Consider the following 18,650-nt stretch of genomic DNA (forward strand, 5'->3'; position numbering starts at 1 on the left):
AGGACAGGCAGAGGGACACCCAGGGCATTATCTCCACGCACACTGGGAGACAGAGCTGCCAACGGCAGTGACTGGACCAATAGACCAAAGGCATCAAGGGCCAGGTGTCAACAGCATCTGATAACACCAGACCTCAGCATCTGCCAGGCCCAGCCCTCCACGCACAGAGACCAAAGGCCTCAGAGAACCGGTTCGAGTAGACAAACTTCCATCGCTCTCAAGGGTCAGTTGACTCTAGAATAACAACTAAGTATTTCTCAAAGATTCTACAGACAAAGCAATGCTGAAGAAAATCTTTTTTCTGGGATGGGTCCAGAATTGCAGACTTGGGGACATATTTCTCTAAGGCTGGAGACACTTGTCCTACTTAACTTGCTTGTGTTTTGCTTTGCTTTGCTTTGCTTTGCTTTGCTTTGCTTTGTTTTGTTTCAGTACTAGGGGTTAAGATCAGGGCCCCTTCACTGAACTACATCCCCAAACCCTCCACCCTTTTTTTTCAAAACGATATTCAAGCTGGGCTAAAACTTGCAATCTTCTTGCCTCAGCCTTCCACAACAACAGGATTATACCATGTACCACCATGCCCAGCTAAAGATTGCATTTTGTTTTGCTCTGAGACATTCTCGGTGGCCAAGTGACAGGATATGCCTCAAATTCTGTATGCAGAGCTTGATCCCAGTGACCAGAATTGTGGAGAGAGTTGAGTTCATGAACTGAGGTACCATGCCGGACTAGCCAGGGGCCAAGAGCCACTGTATACTTCCCCCTGCTGACCCCTGCCCAGCCTAGCCACCTTCCCTCTGTAGCCTGAGTTCCACATCCAGTGCCAGCCCTGCTCCCACGGGCTCCAATATGGCCCATTGGGTTGTGTGTGTGGTCACAAACCAGGTACTCACAGGGAGACAGCAGCGATCTGTACTAGCCTTCTCTAAAGGGAACATGGAAAATCAGAGTGAGGCAGGACAGGCAAGGCCTGGGAGGCACAAGTCTGGCAGCTGGTGACTCTCGCCCTGGGGCTTGCATACCTGTGAGTAGTACATGCACACCCGCTGCCACGGCTCCAGTCCACAGGTAACTTGCAAATTCACATGCAGGAGCTTCGCCCCTGAGGTGATGGCAGCAAGAGGTGGGACTTTGGGATGGTGATTAAGGCACGAAGGCTTCACCCCTGTGAACAGACTAGTGCAGGAATCCACAGAGAGCTTCTCCGCTCCCCAATCTCCTGAGTGCGGTGAGAAGCCACTTCTGAAGAACAGGCCCTTTCTAGACGCTCGATCTGCTTCTGCTGGCACCTTGCTGTCACATTTGCCAGTCTCCAAAACTATGAAAAATAAATGTCTATTGTTTATAAATTACTGACTCTCATCTTTCCATTATAGCAACAGAACGGGACAGCAACACTACATGTATGCACACACATCTATACACATGTGCTGTGTATGCACACGCCTGGGTGTGGCTTGTATGTGGAGTCCCCCAAAGCCTCATGTGGTCACAGGTAGAGCTTTTCAGAGGTGGCTAGATCTAGGGTGTGTGATGCTGAGATCAAGTGTGTCATGCTGGGATTAAGGGTGTGTGATTACCAAATTAGTCCACTGATTGGTTTAGCATAGCTCTGGGTACGGATAATGGGCAGGCCCACCCTGGGTGTGGTACATGCTTCTGAAGGGCTGGTAGGCTGGAAGAGATAAAGAAGAGAGGCATCTACTGCTTCTGCTGCTGCCACCACTGCTGCCACCGTGGCTGCCTCACCACATCGCTGCTTTGCGTCTTCTTCCTGCCATGAAGTGTTTCTCCCCCACAATGCCCCTCTGCCATGCTGTCCTGCCTTTGAGCCAGCCAACTGTATGAACTGAAATCTTTATAAATTCTGAAAGAAAATAAACCTCTTTTCCTTTAACTTTGGGTTTGAGTATCTTGTCTCAGCAATGAGGAAAGTAAATAAGACACATCTGAGTAGAAGTGCACGTACCTACATGTACACCTGCACACGTAAACACATGGGCATATGTTACGCACACATACATGTGCTACATGTGTCTGTGCATACATGTGTATTTTGAGCATGTACACAAACACTATGTATATTTGAGTGTGTGGTGTATGTATCTGGTATATATTTGTATGGAATGTATGTGATACATGTCTGAGTTTATGTGTGTGTTTGTGTGATATATATGTTGTTATTAACATACATGTCTGTGTGTCTGTGTGTTTGTGTGCATTCAGTGTACAAGTGTGGGTAGATTTGTGTGGCATGGTATATGTGTTTAGCTTCACACAAATACACCAGAAACTCTTTAAAAAAACCACAAAGAGGACTCCATTTCGAGGATTGCTCAATGAGAACTGGAGCATCCCAGGTTCAGACAAGGAAATATTCTCCACTTCTCTGGAAGAGGGGATAAGCCCAAGGGAGCTCAAGAGGGCCCCAAGCAGACACACTTCTCTGGAGCTTTTCACACACATAGAAATCAGCTAATCTCCAGTGCCCCTTTTTCTCCACAACTCCTCTTTGGAGCCTGACCCCCAGAACAAAAAGAGAGTGGCGTCCTTCATGTCCCCCCCAGTTGGGAAAGTGAGAACAATTGGCACTGGGAAGAGAGGCTGGCCCTGGGCCCCTCTGCTGACACCTGGGCCAGACCAGCCATGAGAGAGGACAGTGTGCATGGGATGTCACATCTTCTACATGAAGATCAGATCTCAGAGCTGGGAGGGGCAGGGAAGAAGCCAGATAGCTTAGATGAAAAGATTGTAATCCCATCATCTCGGTGGGCATCTGGAGGCAAAAAGTGGCCTCCCAGGAAGTGGTGAGCTAGAGAAGAATGCCAGAAGTGTCAGGCAAGGTGACCTCCCCTGGCTGGCTCTGGGCTCCTATGAGCCCAAAACCCCCACAAGCCATCCAGCCCGCATGGGGCAGTGGCTGAGCCAGTCTATCCATGGGGGAATGTGCCAACAATTACTTTCCTTATTGAATATCTGATTAATTATTCAGGAGCTGAATCAATTATTCATATCTCATTTAAGTGAGGGGGAAAAGCCACTGCCCCTTGACAGAAGCTTCTCAGTGCTGCAAAGGCCCTAGGGACAGAGTCATCAGAGGGAGAAATTGTCACAGCAAGAATGCAACATTGCCACACTGCAGCGGCCACTGTGGCTCTCCCCTTGCACACACTGTCTGGTACCTGCTCACACTTTCACATGTGCAAATACACACTGAGAACCCACCAGGTGCTGGCCACAAACTGTGACTGGAAATAGCGCCATAAATACTGTACCTAGCAATATGAGAGGAAAGAAGGATACCATCACAATAAGGAAGAAGTCACTCCTCGGCCATCAGGGAAGGTCCCCAAAAGGCAATGACACTTCAGTTAAGACTTGTCCCAGGGAAGTGCAAGGTAGGAAGGGTGTACCAGATGGAGTTGGGGCAGAGGTCAAAGGTGTGAGGTTTTGAAAGGGCCCCAGATGGCCCAAGGCACAGGGTGTGAGAGGACATGGGAGCAGAGTCAACAGTAAGCAGAGACAACATGATGACCTTGGGCTTACGTGTCAGGGAGCCAGTGGAAGAGTGAGGGAACCTAGCATTTCACAGTTACCCAAAGGTAAGGGGGTCCCCTCCCCTCCAGCCTGGATTGGTCCAAGGTGCTTCCAGGGACAGGTGAGCTGAATTCATGCCGCTGAGGCTTTCTTTTTCTTTTTCTTTTTTTTTTTTTGGCAGAACCAGGAATTGAACTCAGACCCTTATGCTTGCCAGGGAAGCACTTATTCCACTGAGCTATCTCCCCAGCCCCACTACTGAGGCTTTTGTAAGTTGCAGAACCTTTATTGCTTGCGCCTCCAGGATTTCCCATTCCAAGTTAGAAGAGGGCAGGTACTTCAGAGAATCATGCAGGACTTTCAGTGCAGGGAGCGGGATTTACCACTTCTTTACAAAGGGAGCAATGAACCCCAGAGAGGGGAACTGGCTGATCCTTGGTCACCTAGCCCAGCACGCAGTCCTGCAGCCTCCAGACTCAGCGGTACAGTACAGGCTGGGAGACGCTGCGGCTGCCTGGCTTTCCTTAGCCCAGGCCTCCCTGAGCCCTGGGGTGAGCGGACCTTCTCAGCTACCTCTGCAGAAAGGTCTGAGCCAGAGATATAGTGCTGATTCCTCCCACACTGTCCTTCTTGACCCCTGCCTCTCTGTTCACCTCTCGGACTTTGTCTAATGCTCACGTGCTGCTCTGTGCTTATGTGTGTGTGTATTCTTCTGTATCTCTACTTAGCCTGTATCAATGTCTTTATGTCTCTCACTCTTTCTGTCACTGTCATTGTTACTGTCTCTCTGTCGCTCTCTCTCTCTGTATCTCTTTCTCTTCTGTCTCTCTCTGTCTCTTTGACCCTCTCTGTCTCTTTCTCTGTCTCCCTCTCTCTGTCTCTGTCTCTCTCTGTCTGTGTCTCTCTCTGTCTCTCTCTGTCTCTGTCTCTGTCTGTCGGTCTGTCTCTCTCTCTCTCTCTGTCTCTCTCTCTGTCTCTCTCTCTGTTTCTCTCTCTGTCTCTCTCTCTGTCTCTCTCTCTGTCTCTCTCTCTCTCTGTCTCTCTCTCTGTCTCCCTCTCTCTCTCTCTGTCTCTCTGTCTCTCTCTCTGTGTCTCTCTCTCTCTCTCTCTCTCTCTCTCTCTCTCTCTCTCTCTCTGTCTTTCTCCTTTGTGTCCCTCAGCTTCCTAAGGCCTGTCAAGGTCTGGGGCCTGAGTCTTCCTTCCCCCAGCCCCTCAGCCTGACCAGACCCCAGTGCCCCACACCCACTAATCAAATCTGCTACCTGATTCAATTACACCAAGCAAAACTGCAGACGTGTAACCTTGTTAATATCACGTTTATTAGAGGGAGGGGAGGAGAAAATTAAGATAGACTTCGTGTTGCTGCTAATTAGAAAAATTGAGACTTTACATCTGCGTAGCACTGAGCAACATGTGGTGGTAACAGATGTGGGCTCATTACACAGCTGCACAGGGTGAGGGTGGGGGGTCGAGTGGAAAATGTTCCCAAGCCTGCCTCGTTCCGGAGTTGAAGCCCCTTCCACGAAGCGACCCAGGGCTGATGACAGCCAAGGCAAATGAAGGCCCGGACCTGGAAGGGTGTTATTGGCACAGTAGCAGACAGCTCAGCCCTGGGATCAGACCTGCACTTCAGCCCAGCTCTGTCACATGCAAGCTGCATGGGGCAGCCCTTAGTCTTTCTGGGCCTTAGTTTCCACAAGTGCAATAAGATCACAGCAGCACAGCCCCACAGGGCTGCGAGAGGAGGAAATAAAGCAAATCAGGTACAGTGCACGCTCAATTCAAACGCCAATGTCCAACTGCAGCCGCAGTAAGGGAGGTCAGGGGGCCACAGTAGCCTCTGTCTGGCCCCACAGTCCTCCCTACATCACTTCTGCTCTCCCTACCCCAGCTCAGAGAAAGGTGAGTAGGAGCCTGGCCTCAGCCTTTGGGGGCTTTGGGGATCTGAAACTACCCCACTTCAGATCTCTCCAAGCTTGGATCCTGGACTCTTGTAAGGGAACCACGGAAAAATGAGAGTGCGTAGTGAAACCTCTACTTCTGGGAGCTGGTGGGTGAAGGTGTCAGTAGGCTAGCCATGTTCAGCACCAGAAACACAAGTATATGTATAGATACAAATACATACATATACAGGACTGTGGGTTAATTCTGGATTCCCAATAAAGAATCACTTTTTATTGAAAGCATGTCCCATGGCATGTTGGAGACACACTTCTATTAAATAACCAGTCATGGTCCATCTGAGAGCCAAATCTAACAGAGCCCTTTCTGTTACCCAGATACCCTGGGGACACTGGCAGGACACCCTGAAGCTGAGAGCATTCAGGGTTCCCTTGGACCCAATGGACACAGGCAACCAGCCATGAGTGAGAGGGAAAAATGACTATTAACCTCTTCCTCTGTACTACACCCAGGGGCTCAGCCCAGGCCCACTTAGAAGCCCTAGACTCTTGGCCAGAACAGAGTAGGAAGCTTCTGGCCTCTCACAGCACCTCAGGCCTTTTGGGTAGGGCCCACCTATGTGGCCTACAAGGCAGCCTAGCTGCCAGAGCCATGTGCAAGAACCACTATCACTTGTGAAATGCAAGTGCTTGTCCCAGCTGCCTTTCCTTCCTCAATGGAGAAAACCTCTGCCCCTAGTCCCTTAGTGGATGCCCTATGGCAGCTAGCAGCACAGGTCCCAAGGAAGACCCTTGGGATTCAATATCCCACTGACCCATGGGCCTACACAGAAAGGGTTCATAAAACTCCATCCAACTCCATCCAGTTCACCATGGATAGTTCAGTGCCAAGGGGACTCTGAGGGAAGGACCCACCTTCCTCAGACAGGAATTGCTAGGTCTCCACTTCTGGTCCACTATCAGGATTACAGCCAAAGACCATAAGATATGGAGGTGAGGAACACAGAGGAGGCTGAGCAGGGCTCAGGAGCACCAGAGGTGAAGTCAATGGCTGAGCCAGATAAGGAGGCTGGGGGGGGGGTGATTCCATAGGCTGTGACTGAGATGGGTACAGCCTGAGGCCAAGTCCTCCAAGTCAGACTATGTTACACAAAACCCAACGTGGTCCTCACCAGCTCAAAAAGAAGAGCTTTCAGCCTCCCCGGAGAGGCCAGGCCACCAGGACTCATCTAAGGAGTCCTGTGTCCCCACAGGCTACCACAGCTTTCCTTCACCAAGCACTAGGCACAAACACCACCCACTGTAAGCACCTGGCAAATATCCACTCAGTCGTTCTCCTAACTTCCGGTTGCTTTCACATGCCTCATCCTGCTCCACTGACCAATCTATTCTCTGACATTCTCTAGCACAGGCCATGGCCAGGAAGCTGACCTCTGCCTACTCTGGCTCCTCAGCTCTCTTGACCCTCACTGCATGCTAGGCTCTGAGGAAGCGCCTGTGGGAGACAGAGGGTCTTACATGGTTCTAGCCATCATTGGGCCTTCCATGGCTCAGACTGGTGTGTGGCCCTCCAAGACACTACCTCACAGGGGCCTCCAGAAATACTTTTGTCCCCTAAACCTGAAAGGAAGGAAAGACAATTGGCTCCTGTTCTGATCCTAGGCCTAGGTCTACCTCATAGTGCCTTTCTCTCGCTTTAATCCTACCCTTACCATGTGCATAGTTTCTTTGCTATGACTTTCTCACAGCAATCCTTCTGGGTGTCCTTTATTTCCTACCAAGATTCTCACCAATTTGAGAATTTCTATAAGATAGGTTACCATTTTTACCCTATTGTGAAGGTAACAAGAAAAAACTAAAGCACATAGATCTTAGTAACTCACCCAAGGGTGCACCAAGAATCAATTGCTTCCATCCACTGAAGGTCCTGTGCCTCACCCCTACCCAACACACACACTCCCTATAGACTCTACCACCAGCCTCTTTCCTGCCTCTCCAGGGTCCCTCTTTCACCCCATGGACTGTCCTGAGCTCACACTTTATCTGATTAGTGAACACAATAATACATCAATCATGAATGCTTCTGTTTACAAACAGTTCAACTCACAAACAAAAGCATTCAACAGAATTTTGCTTCTGTTTATACAGTGGATGACAATAACCAGGGCCATTCCCACACAAATATGGCCATCTTCCCCCTCCCCCAAAATACAAAAAAAAAAAAAAAAAAAAAAAAAAAAAGCCACACAAAACAAATTAAGTTTGTGAATGGAGATCCCACTGTATGTGAGACTCCAACCCTGGGAGCAAAAAAGGCCTGGAAGACAAGACTCCACCAGCCTCATGAAGCTAGGAGAGCACAGGCCTGGACTCCAAACTTCAGCTTAAGGATGCTAAGTCCTAGGAGCAAGTCCAAGGTGGTGCCCTGAGAGAATCGGTGCTAGCCCTTGCCATGCACATACAAGTCTCCATCATCACTTAAGCCAGTGGTGCTCACAGGGTTGACTTTCCTCTCATGACTTGGAACTTCAGGTATCTAGTAGGCAGAAAGAAGCAAAGCTGCTAAATGTCTTACAGGGCAGGACACTCCCCACAACAATAGACTACTCAGCCTAAAATGCCAATAGTGCTAAGGTCAATAAATCCAGGTTTTCTCCTAGAGAAACACAGAATTTCGCAACTCTTAAAGGATATTGGGCTTATTATGGATAAAGATAATAAAGACAGAAGAAGACCACCTTAGAAGTCAATATCCAACCAGCTGGGGGCTTATCTTAAGGGTCTTGAGCTTGACCTTGGGACAAGGGAGATCTGAGATGGTGAATTCTTGGGCCTAACTTCCCCTGGAAGATCTAGGTGAGTCTAGAGAGTTTTCCTTTGGTGAATCTTTCTCTCTGCACTAGGGTTCTCATCAAGAACCTGCATGCCTGTACACAAGTGCCCATACTTTCATGCACAGCTGGAGCCGGGTCTGCCTGGTTATTAATCACCAGCACATCATAGCCCCATGCTAGCCTCAAAGGGATTCCCTTGGAGAGCCCTGCACTTACCCTGACAGTGCTGTTTACTCTGTACTTCACCAGACAGTGGCCTTCAGGGTTTTGCAGGAAGCCTAAGATAAGGCAAGCACTGATTCTTTGAGAGGAGACATGAGTTTGGAAGCAGCTTCTGGCTATTACTCTTTGTCCTGGTGTGCTCTATGGAGAAGAGGCTGGATTCAGCCCTCATGGAGAGTTCTCAAAGGAAGCCATCAGTCAAGGGTCAGATTTGGTGAGCTGGTTCTGGAGTTGGCTGATGGGGATCCCAGACCATTTCTGGCTGGAACAACAGGTGAGAGATCCCAGGTTGGGGATAGAGCTAGAGAACTAGGAAAGAGACAGGGACCTGGTTGAGCAGAGCCATTTTCCTCTACTTGGAGGCAGAGTCTCAGATCCAAAGGTCAACCCCCAAACTGTACTCTTAAGGGAAAGTGATCCATGGCTCAAACTGTGGCAAACAGTGGGGCCAATATGTGAAGAACTGGTAAGCTTTAGGGTAAGCATCTACAGAACACTGTTCCCTCTTTGGACAGTGATATCAGGATAGGCATTAAGGAACTGTGGAAATGCTGGAACCAAAGTTCTTGGCACAAAGGAAATGTCTTTATCAGGGACACTCCTTGCAGAGACACTGGCAGTGTCACAGAAACACTAGTAGGAATTGGTGTGTGTGCTTAGGGGTTAAGGAAAGGCTAAGCCTGCAGATAGGGATTGTCCAGCAGGGGACAGGGTCCCACAAGGCAATGACCCCTGGAGCGGTGTGGGTGCAAAGCAGAAAAGGAGTGGGCAAGAAGGATCCCAACCTCTTTCCTCCCACCTGTTCTCCAGCCAAGGCATTGCCAAACCCAGTGAGAAGCAAGAAGAAAAGTCCAGCGGTCAGTGCTGTGGAGTCCAGAGAAGGGCAAATTAAAAATTTGGGAGTGAGGAAGGAAAATGAAAATAAGCAGAACCCTTGCTGTTTTTGACTGGGAGCTTGGCTTTAACCCTACACAAGGTGAATCAGACCCTTGACTTTTAAAACAGGATAAAGGCAGAACATTCATGTCCACAGCAGGGTCCACACTACAACCACACTCAGAAACAGAGGCTGCAGTGAGGAGCATCAGCAAAGGGCCCACACAGTGCCCCTCACCCTCCACCTTCAGAACCAAATGGAGCCACTAGTAAACAAAGGGTGTCTCCGAGCACCTCCCACTGATGGCTCTATAACAGGGTCACCCAGACACCTTAAATCACATTAATGAACCGTGAGAACCCCTGTGTGGGGTGTTGGCAGGAGACCAAGCCATCGCAATGGCCAGGGGGGAGACCTTTTTATTTCTTTTCCCCAGAAACTACTCGATAAATGCTTTTAGCATCTTTTTTAAATAAAAAAGGAATAAAATGTAAGGGCCATAATTAGCATTGCTCCCATTTTCAATTAGCCCAAATGATCGTGTTAAAAGCTATTAATAAACCACCATGAGTGGAGGTCACTGGTTGAGGTGTATGCCAGGGAGGAGCTGGCAGCCCTTGGTGGAGGCTTAGAACCCTGCTGAGTTCTCTCTCTCTGTCCTCAAGCCTTCTTGCCTCCAAAGCCTCCACCACAGGGACTGCCACATTGTCACAGTGTAATGAAGGACAGGACAGCAGACTGGAATCATCTGTGAAAAGATCTGAAAACAAGAAAAGCTTTCCACACCCACCATGTCTGCTCAAATTCTATCAGGAATGATGGCTGTGCGGGCTAAGCCCTGTGATCCTAGCTATTCATACAGTCTGTGCTGAACATCCTCTGGTTTTTGTTCTTCTCTGGGAAAAAGTGCCTTCACTGATTTATGCTGTCTGCCAGGGCAAGGAATAGGTGGCATGCTTGTCCTGCGTTCACCATTCTTGCCCTAACCTTGTCGGCAGAGTGACTCTTGCCTTTGGTCCATTCACCAACTGCGGGCAGCTTCCATTCTGACCCCGTGGGGTGAGCCAGACCTCTTCTGCCTGCCTCTTTCCACCCTCAGCCTTGCATCCAGAGCCTGCAGAACAGGAATCCAGATCTAGCATCTCTTCTCAGTGCCCCGCTCAGCACAAGGACAGTCTTCTGGTTCCCAGGGCATGCCAGAGCTAAAAGGAGGATGGGCCCCATCCTCCCCCTTGCAGAGACACTCATGCCAGCATTGGGACTTGCCCCCTCCAGTCCTATGGCTCCCCATGGCCCTCACATAAATCTCTCCTCCCAGCCTCATCTTCCATCTTTGCCCACACTCACTGTGCCCTCCAGTCACTCTGAATCCCTGCCCTGTCTGACAATGTCATGCATGGGGCACCTCAAAGACATTTGCTTGGAATGCCCTCTTCCTTGCCAGCCTAGCACGTAAATCCAGCTTACCTCTAAAGGTCCAACCCACGTGACCCCCTAAGTCAGACCAAGCTGTTGTCTAGAACTCCAAAGCCCCTGTCTGTAGCCATCTAGGACCTAGACTTTCATATCAGGAAGAGTTTCTGCAAGAAAAGACACCAAAGGAGTCCAAATTGTCCAAAGGGAAGCTTCGGCAAATCTCCCTAACTAGGACCAAAATCACTCATTGTCCTCTGGCTATACCCCTAAACAGAAAGAACTAGCCCTTGCCATTTTGGGCTTGGTGCCCACAATTCCCTCCCACTATTCTCCATCCTTCACTCTACTCCTCAGGCCAGAAAGCTGGATCCAAAGCTTATAAAAGAACTTAACACAAACTAAGCCATGGGTACTAGGATGGAAGAAGGCAGTTGAGCAGTGTGGCCCTGCCAAGGACCCAGCCCAAGGTGGACCAGAGCCTCTCTGTGGCTTCTAACCACTCCCACCCACCTGTGATTGATGGTGGGCAGATGCATCAGCCCCCCACCTCTTCTCTCTCAGAGGATTTTTTTTTGTTAGGTTTTGCTAAAGCAACCTGCAAATTAATTTAATATCCTCCTTTGGTTGGGAGCTATGAAGCTGGGCTCGAGGCTGATGATGCATGAACCATCGGTGGCAAGTATTTAATCTCTGGACAATGGATAGAGATGTTAGTGCACGCCACACTAAATTCTATTTACGCTGCCTATTAAGGGCAGTCAAGCTGAAGGGAATCGGTGCACATTACAGGCCCTAATGGGAGAGGAAGCTCCACAACAGTACATTAAAGGCGGAAAATGAATTAGGAGGGGACAGTGGAGGAGAAAGCAGGCAGGCCCAGGCCCTATCTGGAGATAACTCTTCCTGACAGCCTAGCACACATACCCAGCCCCACTGGGCAGCTATGCCAAGGAAAGGAGCACCAGTGGTCAGTCCTCCGACCTTAGCTGTGGGTACCACTCTGTCCAGAGCCCAGGGATATGAAGTAGCTGGACTTTGGTTGAAGACACAGAAAGGATGTATGTGAGGCCACCAACCCAGCTTCCCTGTCCACTCAGAGGGTCTGTCAAAAGTCTGGGACAGCTTCCATCCCTCCATAGACAGGAAGAAGTGGACAATGGCCATAAAGAATGGGTCTGATGGCTGCTTTCCACTGTCACAGTACTGGGTGCACCTGGAGGACAAAGGGCAAGAGGGCTACAGGGACTCCTGGTACACTGCAAGACCTTTTTAAACTCCATCATCCTTGATGGTAGAGTCATGATTGTGCTCACCTTCCTGAAGATCATGAGAACTTAAATTTGGGCTCAGTCGGCTCCCAGTCCTTTCTATTTGTGTTTCTGCCCTACAGTATCTCATTCCTCCCTAGTGCAGCATGTGGTATGCATACAAAAAGCATCACTAAATGGTTGCTTATTAAAGAATTGCTCAAGATCACTCAGAAGCTAAGCACCTCAGTCAGGATTAGCACCAGATCTGCCCTCCCCCATCGCATTTCCCTTCCCAACACCCTTTTTATAAACAGGTGATTCCTGGGGCACTTGGGGAAATCCAAGCAGACATTCTGCCCTCAAAGCCAGACAACAGAGTCTGGGGTCCACCTGGGTTCCTTAGACTCCTGATCCCTGCAAAGTAGAGATGGTAGCATGCAATTTAGCAGACTGAACTGTGAGGGCCACAACCTGAGATGATGCCAGCGACTGGGATTAGTGAGAGGCGGCAAGGCAAGATGACACAGGCTTCCCCTAACAGGATGAGGAGGCAGAATGCCCATGCCCAGCCAAGCCCTCACCCCAGGCACCCGCAAGATCTCCAGAAGGACCTGGAGATAGGGACACAGACAGCCTCAGGTAGCTGCCCAAAGTGTCAGAAATGGCTAGACAGGAGCACAACCTTAATAGGTGCACATTTCTTACAGTCAGGCCTGCCATGACTCTCATCACTCTACTCCAATTGCTGAATTTCTTAAGGCTTCCAGAACACATTGCTTTGATATTTTTGCATTGTGCCTGTTCACTTGCTTCCCCTCTATTTGAAATATTCTTCTCCATATCTCCTGGCCTATTCTGACTTGTCCAATAAGACTCCACTGTCTTCTAAAGAGGCCTCTGATGGGCCCTGGAGGCTGCAATAAGAGTTCATTATTTATTCTGCCATAGTATGTTGTACTGCATTTACTGTACTACCTTACTACAGTCAAAAGCCTTCTCTCTGGCTCACTCTATATTTCAGGGCATTTGGTACAGTCCAGTAAATATCTCTTGAGCTAAACTGAAATGGCCCGTTGGTTCGGGACTGCCATTCAGTGCAGATTTATTATAGCTCCTGTCAAACATTTATACAACACCATAATTAAATATAAAAGCCACGTATCATGTAGGCTATTACATGCCCCTCTCACTAACAGTCTATACTCACCACACAATGAAACGGTTGCATATTAGCCATGGTTGATATAACAGGGAAGTCAAAGCAGTACTTCAGGGCAAAGTTGTATTCTTCACTGCATCTATTAGAGGACAAGAAGGAACAAAGAAAAATCTCTCAAAGGATTTCTGAGTAAACGTGAAAGATCAAAAATATATATCCAGCTTTCCAAATGCGGTACTATCGTCAATTCTGCTATCTCCTTCAAAAATCCCTTGGGGTCATTACACAGTGGGCCTGGGACAGAATTAGCATTCTTCCTGTGGCTGTGGATTCCCACAAGAATGTACCCTTCAGATCTCCGACTCCAGGGCAGCTGATCAACTCCCCAGGCGCTGTCTCTGGCTTCATTACCACACTTGTTCTCAACCTCTGGATAAGCAGAACCGAAATGCTAAGACAGGTCCATTCTCAGGAAACATGAAAATCTTCTCACTGGTAGTTTTGGGTTGAGATCACCCCCATTGGCTATGCTGAAACTTTCTTGGAGCTATATAACATTCTAATACTTTTTTCTACCCAGTATTCTTACCTTCCCTCTCTCCCCCCAAGTGGTTAAATATGCATCATGTTCTAACAGTTCTCCCAGCCTTCTCTAGTATCACACCCATTTTTCCCTCACAGGTAGATTCTCTAATAAATCTATTGCATATTTAATCCCATCTTTGTATCTATTATAACAAAACCCAAACTAACACACCCAAGGCAACGGGATCCCAGCAGCAACAGGGTTTGCTGGGAACCAGCCTAATTCACTGGAATTTCCAAAAGGCACAGGAATTGAAGGAATCTAGTTACACTGTGAAGGGTATAAACCCATCTCAAAGATATTTACCTTAAGAGTTTAGAAAAGTGATTGTTGCATAATTCTTTGGTATTCAAGGAGGATTGGTTTTAGACAATGATTAAGTATCAAAACCTATGGATGCATAGAACCCACATACATCTTCTCATATACTTCAAATCATCTCTAGATAGAGCCTGATAGATAATAAAATAATGCTACACAAACTGTCATGATGCCATATTTCTAAGGAAGACTAACAAAAAGAAGTTTGTACATATTCAGTATAGACAAAATTTTTCAGCGTAGACCAATTGTAGTTTAAGTGTGTTTGTAAGTGTAAATGTTTGATGAATGAACATGAACAAATATCTTTTAATTGTTTGGTGCTAGAGATTGAACCCAAGGTCTCATTCATCCTAAGCACATTTTACCGATGAGCAGCAACCCAAGCCCCTAAAATACTTTGAAGAAACAGTCAGATGCCTAGATTTTCTCCCCTTCTCCTTTACAAAGCAACTGCCCCCTGCAAATGAGTGAAGCAGTCTTCTCCAGAGTATAACTCATGGGCTCTCTAGAAGAAGGACACCAGGCACAGGTGAAGCCAGGGAAACAAGAAACATGAAATCAAATTAACTTGCACACAGTGAGTGGTGAGAGCCCTTCTGCTCTTCTCCCACCGGCCCTCAGACCACTGACAGCCAAAACTTTGGCCACCTCTCTTGAGTCTTTCCTAGACCAAAAAGATCTTGTCTAGGAATCTATCCACCTCAGAAAGACAGTGGCTTCAGAGGCTGTTCTACCAAATAAGCCACAGATCACTCTCTCTGAGGAGTTCAGAGTCAACAAGCCTCATTCACACCCATCAGCTAGTTGATCCCTCTTTCTTCAGTGGGATGGACAGCTGAGGATCTACAGACTTCTGAGAAAAACATCGGACATGGAAGGTAGAGAACAAGGCAAATAAACACCTGCTGGGTGGGTAACAATTAGGAAAAGTAGAAATTGTGCTATTTGAGAAATACATGATTTATGTATTCATAAGAAATTTTGAGACTAGGTAAATACAGAGAGAAAGAGTGTGCTAGGGAGATAATTCAATGGCAGAAATGCCTGCCTTGTGAGCACGAGGTCTTGAGTTCGATCCCCAGTACCAAAAATATATAAATAAATAAAATAAAATACATAGAGACAGAAAGTAGACTAGCAGTTACCAAGGTCTAGAATAAAGATAGGAGGTATTGGGGGTGGTAGCTAAGGGAGGTGGAGTTCATTTTGGAGATGAATAAAAGATTCTGTAGTGATGATAGCTACCCAAATCTGTAAATAAAACTCTCATTGCTATTTGTTTCTCAATAAAATTATGGGGAAAAAAAACCCAGACAAATCTGTAAATACAACAAAGGGCACTGAATTGTGCCCTTCCAAAGGTGAGTTGCATGTTGTGTAAATTATATCTCAATAATGTATCCTCTATACATACAGAAGTGTAGCTCTTCAGAGAATAAGGAAAGAAATCACATAAAACAAATGTTGAATCTAAAAACAAACATTCAGTTATAGAAAAGAGGTTTTAGAAATGTAAAATGCAGCAGAGTTTAAACTAAAAATTCAAAAGAAAAAAATAGAATATAAATGTATTCTGCAAAAAATACAATTAAGAACAAACAAGTGGAAAAATAGAGGGGAAAATATTAAAAAGTCAGCCAAAGATATTCAAAAAATAAAAAGATGTCCACTATCCAAATTATGGGAGTTGAAACCAATGGAGGGAGAAAATAATCAAAATAGCCAGAGAATCATGATCAGGTGTACATTTTAGAATGATCAGGCTTGAGGCTATGTGAGAAAAAAAATTATAGGACCCAAGATTGGTAGTAAGTATACACACAAGATGGTTACCGGGGTCTTCAAGGACAAAAGGAGTGGCAGATTAGAAGAGGGCTGGGGGCAGACAAGCTATCTGAGGCTTACTCAGAGATGGAAGAAATGAGGTTCAGGAGGAGATGACATAGAGGAAGGTGACTCAGGCCTCCAAGGACAGAGGGATATAAGCTCTTTCTGTGGGCTAGGATAAGAAGCTCCATTCCAATCTTGTGTGGTCGTTACCGCCTCACCAAACTGGGATTTTTCCATGGACAGGCCTGACTGAGAGAGACAGGCAAGGGACAAAGGGAAGAAGAAAGAGAAGAATGCCGCCAGGATGAGGTTCCTGCCTGTGCCATCCTCCCTCACAGCCTTCCCACGTGTCCGTGGCCTGCTTCTTCAAGGACGGCCCTGTTGCAGCTGCTGGCACTTCCCGCCCATCAGCTGCAGCCCTGCTGCTGGAAATAAAGCTGTAGTGTTTACCAGACTTAATTAACAAAATCGCTCATCATCCCAGGAACTCTCTATCTGGACATGACACTGTCTGAAATACATTAGCCTGGTGCCTAATGTATTCCAGTCTGGGGTCCGCACTTGCCCCAGACCCCTGGTACAACTTTGAGACCTTCTTTTCACCTCCAATTCCTAAGAGCTCTTGCAATTAATAGCTAATTAAACAAACAAAACAAACCTACCAGGTGGAACAACAGGAAGACATTCTCGGCTCACAAAAGCAAGTAATTATGGGATGTGAGTAGGTCTGCAAAAAATCACGTAGGAGAAAAGCCCATGGCTCTCTCCCATCTTGAGGGTCTGTTCAGATGGAGGAAGGCTCCTCAAGATCAGAAAATTCATGCAAAAGAAAGATTAGGTCATTTCCTCCACAGCTAATCACAAGCAAGCATGTTCTAAAGTCCTCACCCCAGATTTGTCCTGTCACACTGGGAGTAGATGTAAAGTATCCATGTAAAAATATTTATTGTGCACTTACCATGAATCAGAGCATAGAGAACTGAGTAAGACAGAGGCCGGTGAGCTAGCTCAGTGGACTAAGCACCTGCTTAGGCAAGTGCACCAACCAGAGTTCAATTCCAGGCACCGCAGGCCACGATGGCCCCCTCCTCCAGGCACACTTAGCACACCACCGAGTCTGCGCATGGTGGTGCACGCCTGTAATCCCAGAGCTGGGGAGATTGAAAACAGGAGCATCACTACGACTCTGAGCTGGTAGTGAGACCCCATACCAAACCCATATATTTAAAAAATTGAGCAAGACAATCATTTCTCCCACTCCTGTGGGTCTTCATTCCAGCATTTATGGAGGTTTATTTTTTGGCTTTGGTGTTGAGGACCAAACCCAAGGCTTCTAGTTCACTAGGCAAGCTTTCCATCACTGAGCTAAATCCCCATCCCCTCCAGTATTTTAGAGATAGCCAATAACCAAGAAGCAAACCAGATATTACAGATCGTGATCAGGGGTGATAGATAACTAACAGGCTAATGTGATGGGAGGGCCGCACCAAGGGTTGGCTCACAGGAGGGAACGTCAGAGAAGCTTCTCAGAAGTGATGCCCATGCAACCAAGCCAGTTCTGCCAAGAGCTGGAGGAGAAATGTGGATGGCAAGAACAGTTAATGCAAAGGCTCTGAGAGGGGAGAAATGTCAGCAATTCAAGGAGCAGAGAGCAGACCAGCACAGAGGGAACGCAGAGTGTGAAGAAGAAAGTGAGAAGCAGGCAAGTTTGGAGAACTCACAAAGATGGGATTCCTTTCAAGTCTCCACAAGGGAGACTTCACATTTTTATTCTAAATGCACTGGGAAACTGGGGTGGGGGGATGTTAATCACCAGGACACGCTAGAAATATAAGTGGACACTGAGGGCCATTTACAGCATCCCTCTGTGTTAACTCCTACCCTACCTCCAAAGTCCTAGCATGCCCAGGCTCTAGGGTTCAGTTCACTAGGCAATCTTTCTATCCCTGAGCTCTGGCTATTGTGAACCGTGGCAGAAAATTTATTTATCCAATGCATCATTCTCACCTATCTACTCAAAAGCTACTTATAGGACAGAGAGGCTTATGCCCAGCCCCATATGAGCCAGCTAGATGTACAGTCTCTCAGACACCTTGTTATGGTCTGGTAAGATAGGTACTGTTAGGTACTGTTAACCCAGTGTGAAGTGCAAGGTAACTGAAGGATAGAGAAGTTAAGTAACTTGCCTGCAGCACCCAGTTCTCAACTGCTAGAATGGACTTCCAATGCAAGTAGTCTATTTTTACCACTGCATCTGACAGCTTTCATGGTTTAAACTAATTCACTAAGTTTTCAGGGCCCACACCCTCCTGGAACTTAAGGTTCTTCACAGCCACCCACATGTACCTATCAGAGATGAAATTTACATGTGTCCATAATTCACTTCTGGGGCTGAGGAGATAGCTCAGTGGTGTAAGCACCTGCCTGGCATGCACAAAGACCTGGGTTCAATCTTCAGTACTGCATACCCAGCTGGCCCCAGAACTCCTGGCATGCCATGCCAGTAGCTAAGACTGGGTATGGTAGCACATGCCTGTAATCCCAGTGTTAGGGAGGCTGAGACAGGAGGATCACTGAGTCTGATCTGCATAATGAGACCGTATACCAAATAAATAAAGATTTTTTAAAAATCACTTCTGACTGTCACAGGGTGGTTTTGAGGATGAAATTAGAAATGTATGCAGAATGCCCTACATGGTGCCTATAATGAT

This window comes from Octodon degus, unplaced genomic scaffold (genome assembly GCF_000260255.1).
Source record: "Octodon degus isolate 3935 unplaced genomic scaffold, OctDeg1.0 scaffold00037, whole genome shotgun sequence".
NCBI classification, from domain to species: Eukaryota; Metazoa; Chordata; class Mammalia; order Rodentia; family Octodontidae; genus Octodon; species Octodon degus.